The sequence below is a fragment of the Ictidomys tridecemlineatus genome, chromosome 10 (assembly GCF_052094955.1).
Source record: "Ictidomys tridecemlineatus isolate mIctTri1 chromosome 10, mIctTri1.hap1, whole genome shotgun sequence".
NCBI lineage: Eukaryota > Metazoa > Chordata > Mammalia > Rodentia > Sciuridae > Ictidomys > Ictidomys tridecemlineatus.
The window spans coordinates 46,793,513-46,806,294 of record NC_135486.1 but is presented as its reverse complement, the minus strand read 5'-3'; the positions used below and the strand labels follow the sequence as shown (position 1 = coordinate 46,806,294).

Here is a 12,782-nt window from a genome sequence, read left to right as displayed (position 1 = left end):
GAATGACAATATAACATTTCTGAAGTGTAATTGATTTATTTTTCTAGCATCGTTATTTCTCTCCTTTTATCTTCATTCGAGCAGAGAGGACAATCCATACCCACCACCACAGGAGAAGACTGTGACAGCCTCATTGTATGAAAATCTAAGCCCTGAATAATGGAGGTCTAACTTAATTTTTTAAGGAATGAGAGGGAGGAGACCTGTACCAAATCACTGACAGTATAATTGGAGACAAGTTCCAGACCCACAAAAGCATTTATTCACTTGAAATTCATTCATTTATTCAACTCATGATTGTTAAGTAACTATCAGTTTCCAGATACAGTTTTAGACATTGGAGATATAACAGTGGACATAGTAAATTTTCTATTCCTCAAGATGCTTATATTTTCATGTACAAGAGACATAAAATAGGCAGCTCAACAAATGTTGGGCATTAGATGGTGATAAGTTCTATATAGACAGATGTAAAGCAGGGTAAGTGCATGGTGCAGGAGGTGTTGCTGGAGGTAGAATGGAGAGGAGATTGCTATTTTATATGAAATGATCCAATGACAGTCTCTTTAGTTAAGTGACTGAAAGAGATAAGAGAACCAACATGATTTTCTGGAGAAAGAGCATTTCACGCAGGGAGAATAGCAATTCAAAGGCCCTGAGGCAGAGATGTACTTCATATTTCAGTACGTGGATGGAGCAACTGAAGATGAGAGAGTTAAGAGATGAGATCATAAATAAATGAAAGTCCACCTTACATAAGGCTTTAGAGACCATTGAAAAGAAGGCTGTTCTTTCCAGTGAGTGAGACAGGAAGTCATTGGAGTGTTTTATGCAGAGAAGTGACACGATTTGACTTTTGTTTTAAAAGGACATTCTTGTTCCTGGGTCAGGAATTGGGAGTAGGTAAAAAGAGAAGCAAGGAGAGGCATTTAAACATTGTTAGGATAATCCCAGGAAGAATAGTGGTTACTCAGACCAAAGGAGCAGCAGAGGCAGAAATGAGAAGTGATTAGATTCATGTAGAGATCACAAGATCTGCTGATGGGCAAAATGCGGTGAGTCAGAAAGAGAGCTGTCAGTCTGGTCCAGGTCAGCAGCCAGATCTGCAGATTGAACAAGTGGAGGCCAAGACTTTAGGGTAGATGAAACCCTGCCCTCGCCCATCCCAACCCACTCATTACAGTGTGGTGAGAAAACAGATCCAGGGAGATGAAGGAGCTGCCCCTAGTTACATGGGGAATTAGAGACTGGAGTGAGCATCCCTAAATCTCAGTCCACTGCCCTTTTCTCTTCCCTCTTCAACATCATGGAGTTGATTTCTTTGCTTTGGAGAAGTTGTCCGAGGCTGCTCTCACTGAAGTTGTGGCTGATGAGAAATGGATAACTGCAAAAGAGATTAAGAATTAGAAAAATAACTAATTTGTGTTTTTAACAAGATCCCTTCATCTATTTTTTAAAGTATATTTTGTCTTAGAATAGTTTTCAATTTATGGAAAAATACAGAGGTCTGTACACCCCATACCTGGTTTCCCCCAGTATTAGCATCTTCCATTAGTATGGTATATTTGTTACAATCAATAAACCATTATTGATATGCTATTAACTAAAGTTTGCATTTCATTAAAGTCTTACTCACTTTTTTACCCCTAATGTCCTTTTCCTATCCTACCTAGGACACCACACAAAACTCAGTCATCATGTCTCTTAGGCTTGTCTCAGCTCTGACAGTTTCTCACACTCTTCTTTTTGATGACCTTGATGATTTTGAGGATTATTTTGGGGTATTTGGTCAATGTCCCTCAACTGGAATTGGTCTGATGTTTTTCTCATAAGTAGAGGCCTTTTTTAGTAGGAAAAGCACATAAGTGAAGTACATACATCGTATCAGGTGTACACACGAGCAATATAATTTATTACCATTGACGTTAGGCTTGATCGCCTGAGGTTGTATTTTTCGAATATCTACATTGTAAAGTTTCTTTTATTCTGTTTTTCCATACTACATTCTTTGGAAGGAAGTCACTATGAGCATCTCACGTTTAAGGAGTATGAGGTTATCTTCTACCTCTTTGAGGATGGAGTGTGTATGTATGTGCATGTGTGCATGTGTGTACATGTATGTGTATTGGGTATGCATATACGTATATATATGCATATGTATATAATTTGGAACTCTATCCATTTATCCACCAAACTTATTTATTTATTCAGTCACTTAGTTTTATTAATGTGTAGGGAAGGCACCAATAATATCTACTACATTTGACATAGAAAATAAATAACAGGGGTGGGGTTGTAACCCAGTGGTAGAGTACTTGCTTTGTGAGGCATTGGGTTTGATCCTTAGCACCACATGAAAATTAAGTAATTAAAGTTAAAAAAAAGAAAAAGAAAATAGATGACTGAATGGTTGGATAAATGAAGGCTTTATTGACAATAGAGATTGTTACAATAAGCATTGTCCATACAAAACCTTATACAGAAATGTACAAAGCAGTATTGTCTATAATAGACAAAAAAAATTGGTAACAACCCAAATGTACATCAGGTGGTAAACAGATAAATTGTGGTATACCTTTTCAATGGGAATAGTATTTGGCCATGGAAATAATGAAGTACTTACACATGCTACAACAACACAGATGAACCTTGAAAGCATGTCCAGAGAAAGAAACCAGTCACAAAAGACCCCAGATATTATGTTTTCATTTTATATGAAATATCCATAAGATAGACAGAAAGTAGATTAGTGCTTATTTAGAGATGGGAAATGGCAGGTTGTTTGAGGTTGGGAACTAGGGGTTATTTCATGGTTATATAGGATTGGGAAATTCAGTATGAAGTTTCCTTATTGTGAGTTAGCATCTGCATATCAGAGAAAACATTTGGCCTCTGGTTTTGGGGGATTGGCTTATTTCACTTAACATGATATTCTCCAGCTCCATGCATTTACCAGCAAATGCCATAATTTCATTTTTTTAAGAATGTATATATTTACCACATTTTCTGTATCCACTCATCTGTTTAAGGGCACCTAGGTTGGTTCCATAGTTTAGCTATTGTTAGTTGAGTTGCTATAAACATAGATGTGCCTGCAACTCTGTAATATGCTGATGCTAACTCATAATAAGGGTGAGGGAGCTAAGGAAGAATAGAGTTGCTTCAAATTAGGTAGAGAAAGTGAAGGGAGGGGAGAGGGTATGGGGGTAGGAAGGGCAGTAGAATGAATCAGGCATTATTACCCTATGTACATATATGATTGCCCTACTGGTGGGATTCTACATCATGTACAACCAGAAGAATGAGAACTTATACTCCATTTATGTATGACATATCATGGTGCATTCTGCTGTCATGTATAATTAATGGAAATAAATAAATAAGTAAAAGATTCATTTTTACTGTAGATCTTAGAAAAAGTATGGAGTTTCCTTTTGAAGTGAAGAAAATGTTCTAAAATGGACTGTGGTGATAGTTGAATATATCTGTGAATTTACTAAAAATCATTGGATTGTGCACTTGAAATGAGTGAATTGCACATTATATGAATTATATATCAATAAAGCTATTTTAAAACAGCATGCAAGTTGAGAAATATAATTTGGCCTCTCTTACTCTAACATTAGACCAGTTTGTACTTTACTGTGGATGCCTGGTTTCTTTGATGTGGAAATGAGCAGAAACACAGGGCACTTCAACATGTTGGACAACAATTCAAAACCACTCACTCACATTCAGTTCTAGAAAATATCACAATGGTTCTGAGGATTCTCCTTTCTAATTATGTTTTGCCTAGGTGATGATAAAAAAATTTTTACCTCCCTTGAATTCATAAAAAGAGACTCACAGGGAGAAACAGGCAAGGCGTTTTCTAAATGCAAAGTCAACTCAAGATGAAATGTGCTTCAAGTACTCCACGAAGAGGAAGAGCCACGTGTGAATAGTGGATATGACACCCAAAGCTCTGTCCCTGTCTCCATTGCCAATCCAATAACGAGAAATAGGTTTTGAGAAAAATAAAAAGTTGAGTGATTTGCTAGCAAAGGAGAAACACAGGGCTTATTAAAGGGGAATACAAGGGGCTGGGACCCAAATATTATCAGTAGGTACAGTCAATTAGCGTCCATCGGGTGTCCTTGAGAGAGCTGTTGATCCAGCTCTCAAGTCTGTAGTCTTTATTTTATTTTATTTTACTTTTTTATTCTTGCAGGCAGTGAAGGACACCATAGCTTAGGCTTGGACAAGAAAAATGTTAGTCTTGTTTTCCCCCACTAGGGAGGGAGAGGGAGAAGGAGAAAAGTGGAGAGGCAAATGTCAGTCACTTGTGGTTAAACAGCAAGCTTTGTACTCACAGCATAAAGTGAATGCCGCAGTAGGGAGCTGAACATATACAGGCATGCACGTACCCAGCATGCCGGGCAATGTTTATTCCTACAACTCAACTGCCTCTCTCTCCTCCCTCTGTCTTCCCTCATTAGCTTGATTACCACCTCAGTTATGAATGTAAGACCCCACACTGTTCAGCCTAAGGCACAAGGAAATGGGCTATTTCAACATTAAATGGAGCCAGATAGACAGAAGGGGAACTGCAGCTCTAAGCATACGAACTTGAGCTTTTTTGGCAGATTCTGACCAGCAAATACATAACACTCTTACTGAGCAGAAATTAGCTCGGCATTTGTCTGTGGAATTGGCCCAGGGCAATCGTTTATTTCCATGTTCCATCTGCAGCCCTGCCATCCCTTTAAAACTGGGTTGGCACCCCCCCCCACCCCCAGAAACCCGTTGTCAGGGAAGACTCAAGGAGCTGTCTCCAGTGTTTGTCACGACCTGGCAGCCTGCTCTCCCCTCAAGGTAGGACTTACCTAAAAACAGCACCGAGTGTTCTGCTGGGTGAAGAAGGGAAACTGCTCTGCTGACTGAGTCTAGCAAGTGGGTGGTAGAGGTGTGCCAAAGGAAATGTTCTCCCTCTGATGAAATCATATGCCACAGCCATAGGAAGAGAGAGGAAAAGCTGGCTCCGGTGTCAACAGGAGGGGCTGACTGACACCGTGGGACAAGGAAATCTTCCAGACCAAACAGGTCGTTTTATTATTCTATGAAAAGACCAGCAGCTGTTGGAGGCCGATGCTTTGTTCCCTGTTGGACTGTCTATCCTGGGACTGACACCGGAAAGATATATGGAAGGCTGAGTTGTGAGGAGGAGTTAGGGAAGGAATAGTTCAAGGCCAGTCTCCTCTGGTCCTCTGGACTGCTGTTCCCACTTGCGTCTGCATCCTAGCCAGTGTCTGGAGAATTTGCTTCCCATCTCTCCCAATCCTCTCTTTCTAATCTACTCTTCCTAATGCTTTAGCAACATTCAGACTTTCCAAGTTAGTTCTCATTTCCAATCATCTTTCCTATGAAGACATAAACAATCAAAATTTTGGGATATTCTTTTTATTAACCATACGACATCTCTTAAACCATTTCTGGCGTCTCTAAATGGATTATGTCTTCACCAGTTTGGACGGCTGTGACAAATTGCCATGGAACCAGTTGGCTTAAACAGCCAACATTTATTTCTCAGGATTCTGGAAGCTGGAAGTTAAGATCAGGGTGCCAGCATAGTAAGGACTTCTCCCTGATTACGTCCTCACATGACCTTTGCATGGTGCCTTCGTGCACAGAGAAAGTGATCTCCTGTCTCTTCCTAGTTTTCTGGGGGTACTGATTCTATCATGGAAGCTACATCCTCACAAGTTGCATCTAAACCTAATTAACCTTCCAAAGGCACAACCTCTAACCATGACATTAGGGATTAAGGCTTCAGCAGATAAATTTGAAATAGGACACAAACATTCAGTCTACAGCAGATCACAAGCCACCCATTGAAATCTCCAAGGTCAGCCAAAATTCATATGTTGAAACTTAATCACCAGCGCAATGTATCAAGAGGTGGGCCCTTCAGGAGGTGATTAAGCAGAGGGCAGAGCCTTTGTGAATGAGACCAGTGTGTTTGTTCTCTTCAGCTCTTTGGTCATGTGAGGACTTGGGATTCGTCCCTTTTACCTTTGCCTTCTCCTATGTGAGAAAGCAGCTACGGCACCTTCTGCCACCTGAGAATTCATCCAATAGGCCCTCACCAAACACCAAAGGCTGGCACCTCAATCTGGGACTCCCCAGCCTCCAGAACTGTCAAGTAAATCTTAATTGTTTAAAAATTACCCAGTTCATGGTATTTTGTTATAGTAGCACAATGAAATAAGACAGTAGTTGTACAACCTGATGTACCTCTGCTTGGAGGACCTGGTTCTAGACAGAGTGAGGAGAAGAGTGCATGAATGTGTTTCCTCTCCTAGAAATTCTCCCTTTTTTTTCTTGGTATCATAGCAGTCTATCAGCTTGCTAATCAAAGGCCATTCACATTCTGAATCATTGATGGGAGTGGTAGGGCAGGATAAAGAAAAGCACGAATAATAGCATCAGAGTAGCAGGATTGCTTATACTGGCACGTTCAACAAAAATATAATTTGTGCAAACTCTGAAAGGATTTTCTTCCTGCCATTCATCACACCCCAAGGTATTTGAACAAGACTCCTAGGAAAACTCTCAGGAGAAATTCCTACTTGAACTCATCCCTCCTATTCCCTTCCCATGAACCCAATACTCAACACCAACCACAACATTAAATGGCACTTTCTAGGAGCTTTGCAGATGTTTCTGCTCACTCACCCTAGGAAATCCACTTGCCAGGTACTGTGGTCTTACCAAAATAATGTCTTCTTATAGAATTTGCCATTTGATAATGAAAACATTAGTCTAACAGACAAAACAAGCAAAAACTCCACAGGGTTACATCATCCTTAGTTACCTTTTTAAAAAATTTTCTTTAATTTGTTCTAATTAGTTATGCATGAGAGTAGAATGCATTTTGACACATCATACATAAATGGAGTATAACTTCTCTTTCTTCTTGTTGTACAATGATGTAGAGTTGCACAGTTCATGTAATCATATATGCATATTGGGTAATGACGTCCTATTTATTCTACTATTATTCCTACACCCATGTCCCCTCCCCTCCTTTCACTCCTTTCTGTCTGGTACAAAATATCTCTATTCTTCCCCCATCCTTATTGTGAATTAGCATCCATATATCAGAGAGAACATTTGACCTTTGGTTCTTTGGGATTGGCTTATTTCGCTTAGCATAATATTCTCCAGTTCCACCCATTTATTGGCAACTGCCATAATTTCATTCTTCTTTAAGGCTGAATAATATTCCTTTGTGTATAAGTACCACATTTTCTTTATCCATTCATCTGTTGAAGGCACCTAGGTTGGTTCCATAGTTTAGCTATTGTAAATTGAGCTGCTATAAATATTGATATGGCTGCATCACTGCAGTATGCTGATTTTAAGTCCTTTGGGTATAAATCTAGGAGTAGGATGACTGTGTCAAATGGTGGTTCCATTCCAAGTTTTCTGAGGAATCTCCATACTGCTTTCTAGAGTAATTGCACCAATTTGCAGTCCCATCAGCAATGTGTAAGTGTACCTTTCCCTGCACATCCTCATCAATATTTATTGTTGCTTGTATTCTTGATGGTTATCATTCTGACTAGTGTAAGATGGAATCTCAGTGTAATTTAGATTTACATTTCTCTAATTGCTTAAGATGTTGAACATTTTTCCATATATTTGTGTTTCTTCTTCTATGAAGTATCTATTCAGTTCCTTTACCCATTTATTGATTGGGTTATTTGGGGTTTTGGTGTTAAGTTTTTTGAGTTCTCTGTATATCTTGGAGATTAATGTTCTATCTGAAGTATGTGTGGTAAAGATTTTTCCCATTCTGTAGGCTCTCTTCATGTTATTGATTGTTTCCTTTGCTGTGAAGGAGCTTTTTAGTTTGATTCCATCCCATTAGTTGATTCTTGATTTTCCTTTTGGGTTTTAGGAGTCTTGTTAAGGAAGTCAATTCCTAAGCTGACATGGTGGAAATTTGGGCCTAATTTTTCTTCTATTGGTGCTCTGTCTCTGTTCTAGTGCCTAAGTCTTTGATCCACTTTGAGTTAATTTTTGTTCAGGATGAGAGATAGGGGTTAATTTTATTTTGCTACATATGGACTTCTAGTTTTCCAGCACCATTTGTTGAAGAGGCTATCTTTTCTTTTCTCCAATATATGTGTTTAGCAACTTTGTTTAGTATGAGATAATTGTATTTATGTGGATTTGTCTCTGTGTCTTCTATTCTGTACCATTGGTCTATGTATCTGTTTTGGTGCCAATACCATGCCTTTTTTGTTACTATGGCTCTGTAGTATAATTCAACTTTTGGTACTATGATACTTCCTGATTCATTTTTCTTGCTAAAAATTTCTTTGGCTCTTTTGGATCTCTAATTTTTCCAAATGAATTTCATGATTGCCTTTTCTATTTCTGTGAAGAATGTCATTGGGAATTTAATAGGAATTGCATTAAATCTGTCTGACCTAGCTACTTTTTGGTAATCCACAGGGTTAACACACCACTTCCTTCTTTCCCCTCTTTAGAGAAGTTCTCCAAATTCCCTAGCAGATATTCAAGTCCTTATCCCTGGCCTCTAATTACATTTCTAGCCATTCTTCCTAATGATAAAGGCTGTCACTAAGCTGGTGGCTCAGTCACAGTGGACTCTATGACAGTTTAATTTGGAGTTGTTCCCATCCCTTCCATATAAGTCCTTGGTAAAATAGTCACAAAGACCAGAAGCCTCACTATCAAGGATGGGCCTGATTTGATCTCAAGCTTCCCAGAAAAGTCCCATAACTAAAGCATTTTTAAACCAATAGTAATAAGTGGCAAACAACTGGGAGAGCCAACAGTGTATCTGTCCAAGGCTGCAAAACTTGTAGGAGCAACCAAGAGATCAGAAAAAATTTTAAGAGAAATATCTGGAAAATAAGGCAGCCAAAGTAGTTTTAAAAATCTCAAATATATTCCTTGGGATCTGGATGAATATGCATGTGTACAGGATTGCATTCACACCCAGGAAAAAACAGAGGGTCTCAGAATTTCTGGCTGACCATAAGGCTCTGTGCAAACAGAAAGTGAACATTAAGGAAGGAAGAATTATAAACTGTCTGAACTTTAAATGTGTACACCAGCCCATACAGAGACCTCTTAGCAAGAGTGGGAGCCTTGTTAGTTCAAGGTGTTTAAGGTAAATTTCTGAACAATCACTGGATTACCCTTCAGCTATGCTGACCCAGGGACAACCACTGTAGGAAACCTGGCTTAAAAATAAAAACAGTAGTTGAAAAAATTAAAAACTGGAGTAAAGACTTCATTGGCCACACATTGAACAGACTCAGCTTAGGCAAGTCACCAAACAAGCAAAGCAACAAAAATAACTAATCTTTGAGAGGATCAGAATCCAGAGTTGTTGCAATATATTATCTAAAACATTCCATTGTTGTTTTTTAATTACCAGAAATGCAAAGAAACAGTAAAACATGTTTATACAGAGAGAAAAAAGGCAATAGAAACTGTCCTTCAGAGAACCCAGATGTAGAACTTAATAGACAAAGATTTCAAATCACTGTTATAAATATGGTCAAAGAACTAAAAGAAATCATGTTTAAATAATTATTGAAAGTAAAATAGCAATGCCTCACTTATACAGATAATAATGACAGAAATTATAAAATTTTTTAAAAAGACAAATAAAAATTTTGGAGTTAAAAAGTACAATAACTGAAATGAAAACTTCACTAATGGAGCTCAAAAGCAGATTTGAACTCGCCAAAAAGAATAAATGAACTTGGAGACAAAGAGATTATCCAAACTGAAGAACAGAAAGAAAAAAGAATGGAGAAAAATACAGAGTCTTAGAGATCTGTGAGATACCATTAATCAAATCAATATTCAAATGATGATGATATCAGAAGGATAACTGAAAAGTTCCAAATTTGGTTTTTAAAACAGAAAATCCATTAATCTTAATATATTCAAAAGTCTGAACAAATATTAAGTAGAATAAACTCAAATATGGTCAAATTGTCAAAAGACAAAGGAAAAATTTTGAAAACAGCAGGAGGAAAATGCCTCATCACATACAAGGAAACCTAAATAAGATTAACAGCTGACTTCTCAACAGAAAGAGTGAAGAGCTGAGAACAGTGAGATGACATATTCAAAGTGCCAAAAGAAAAAGAGCTATCAATCAAGAATTTTATATTCAGCTGAACCATATTTCAAAAGTGAAGGCAAAATAAAGACATTTCCCAGAAAAGTAAAACAGGAAACTCATTGACAGCAGATCTGCCTTACTAGAAATACAAAAATCTAAAAAGAAATGGTACCAGATGGTTATTCAAATCCACATGAAGAAATTAAGCACATCAGGAGAAGTGCCTTTGTAGAAAGATGTAAAGGTGGTATGAATGTAATTTTTACTATTTTTTAAAACTGTTTAGAAGATGACTGTATTAAATAATAAATATAAAACTGTAAAAGATGATCTCAGAGTTCTCCTTCCCAATCTCCAAAGAGAATCATGGTTCCATTGTAGACCTGGGATATCCTTCTTGCTGGGGTTGTGAACCATGCAGTCAAGGCCACTGAGAGGCAAGTAAATAGCCAAAACAGCAGGGATCAGAGAGCCTTTTCTCTAGGATCAAAGCTTACCTACACTGTATTCTACCTTTATTGTCCTCTCTAGTCCCACGGGAGACATGACTGCTTCATTTGACTCAGCACACTTCTTCAGTTGGCACAATATAATTCTTTGAATCTATCCTGTCATACCCCAATTTTCAGCTAGACTCCTAATCTCAATCATTTTTGGTAAATGTGGCTACTTTGCTGCCTTATGTTGGTTAGATAGAGATTATTTTAATTCCCTGAGGAACCAAAGATTGGAGAGGAAAAAGCTAAGATTCCCATATGATCTCTAGGAAAACTCATCTTATTCCTCTCTATATCTAGCACCTTATGTTCACATCAATACTATTTGAAAAGAATGAATAATAATCTAAAGAGGTCATGATGGTCTATAGTTCAGGTCTTCCCAAAGAAATAAGCCATACTTTTCAGTGATTTGGTAAACTTTGAGAAACAGTAGTAAACAGTAGTCTAAAACCATCTTCCTGCCAATTATGCTTTCCTCTACATCATTTGTTATCTTGCTCAACTTTCTCCTGTCAGTCATCTGTGTCATCTTGTCTTGTGGAGATGTCAGGAAAGAATAAACAAACCAAGAAAGTTGGGAAGCTGACAAAATTAGAGGAAGAAAATTCTGGAGACTGATAGGTTTTTTTTTTTTTTGGTTTTTTTCCTGTTTGAGAATCTGCAGTTTTTCATTCTCTGCTCTTTCTCTGTATCAGCAGGACCTGTGACCTCTTGAAGAATCCTAAATTCTAGCTTGAGGAAAACTATTTTAGGCCTTTGCCTTCTAGAAATGGGACTCAATTAACAAAAGGAAGAAGATAGATCCTCTGGGACAAATATCAAAAAAGAAAATAATACCTCCAAAGGTGAGATAAAAATTGACCATTCGATTTGGATGTTGATGTTAAATAATCATTGGTGATGAAACTGCAATTCCTTTTAAGTGTATGCTGAAGATTAACTTCTCTTACCTTATGCTTTTCGTTACCCTTTTCATCTCAGAGGTGGCAGACTGGAGGTGTGACTCTGGTTGTCAAGGAAACCGTTCATCAGAATCTAGTGCTGAAGATCAGGGTAACAGGGTGGAAATGGATGAGCAGTGGTGGCTGCAAGCTCTGGTTACAATCCAGAGGGCAACTAGGAAAGGATACCCCCTCAAACTCTCACTGATCCTTATCACATAAAGGTCCCCTTTGCCACTGGCTAAGAGAATTAACTAATAAAAATAGCTCTGAAGAGGGAGTCGGGAGGCTCAGAGGTCTTACTGAGAGGAAATGGTTCTAACTTCCTTTGGGGTGCAAACTTCTTAGCAATTATACTGATGAAGCAATATTTTCAAGAACACACTAGACTTGTTCAGATGCCCTCTGAAATGTGAGACATACATATGCAAGCTATGTCAAGGACAGGGCTGTGCTCTGTGTTCAGCACCATCTGGAGACATTAGCATGAGTGAATCCACTTGTCTTTTTTGTCCTTTTGTGAATTCATTTTCCAAATTTATGTATCCTGTTTTGGGCTATTTGTGAACAACAAATCTGACTTTGGAAGAAATCTAAGACCATAAAAAATGGCAGTTCCTTTCCCACTCCTATCCTATAGAGAAAAAACTGAAATTATATCTAATGATAGAGACATTCTCTGCACAATTAGCCTGATCACCATAAAGATCAAGAAAATTGTTGGGTTTATTCTTAACCTATAAAGCCTTTATAAAACTCTTAACTGGTGTATGAAAGTGTGTATGTGTGTGCCCCAAATGACACCCTTCAGTCCTTTCTGTTGCATGTAATAACCAATTGGTACATCCCTGTTTGGTGAGTACAAGATTAGGTTCCCCCAAGTAAATACTTCTGCACAAGGTGAAACAAATGCTTCACTCAGAGAAAAAAAATTCCTCTATAATAAATGAAAACACTGAATTTGTGGTACTAGTGGATTTGACTTTGAATTGACTGACTACAAAAAGAGCTTGAAGATACTTTCTAAGCTTAGAAATGAACTGGTTCACAGAACACAAGACCATCTATCATAGATGGGCATATACTTGGAATCAACAAACTTAGATGCAAATCTTTGAAACTTCTTTTGTAGGATTGTGGTTTTCAAAGAGTTGCTTAATATCTCTGAACATCAGTTTTCTGATT

The 12,782-nt window shown here is 37.9% G+C and overlaps 1 long non-coding RNA gene across 1 annotated transcript; it reads right to left on the bottom strand.

The window, feature by feature from the left end:
• Positions 1-239: 239 nt before the first annotated feature.
• LOC120887580 (uncharacterized) lies at positions 240-5,306 on the bottom strand. The gene is made up of 2 exons (XR_005730889.2): positions 4,866-5,306; positions 240-1,384 (listed from the first exon to the last, which is right to left on the bottom strand). It is a non-coding gene; the product is annotated as an uncharacterized LOC120887580 (long non-coding RNA).
• Positions 5,307-12,782: the final 7,476 nt, after the last annotated feature.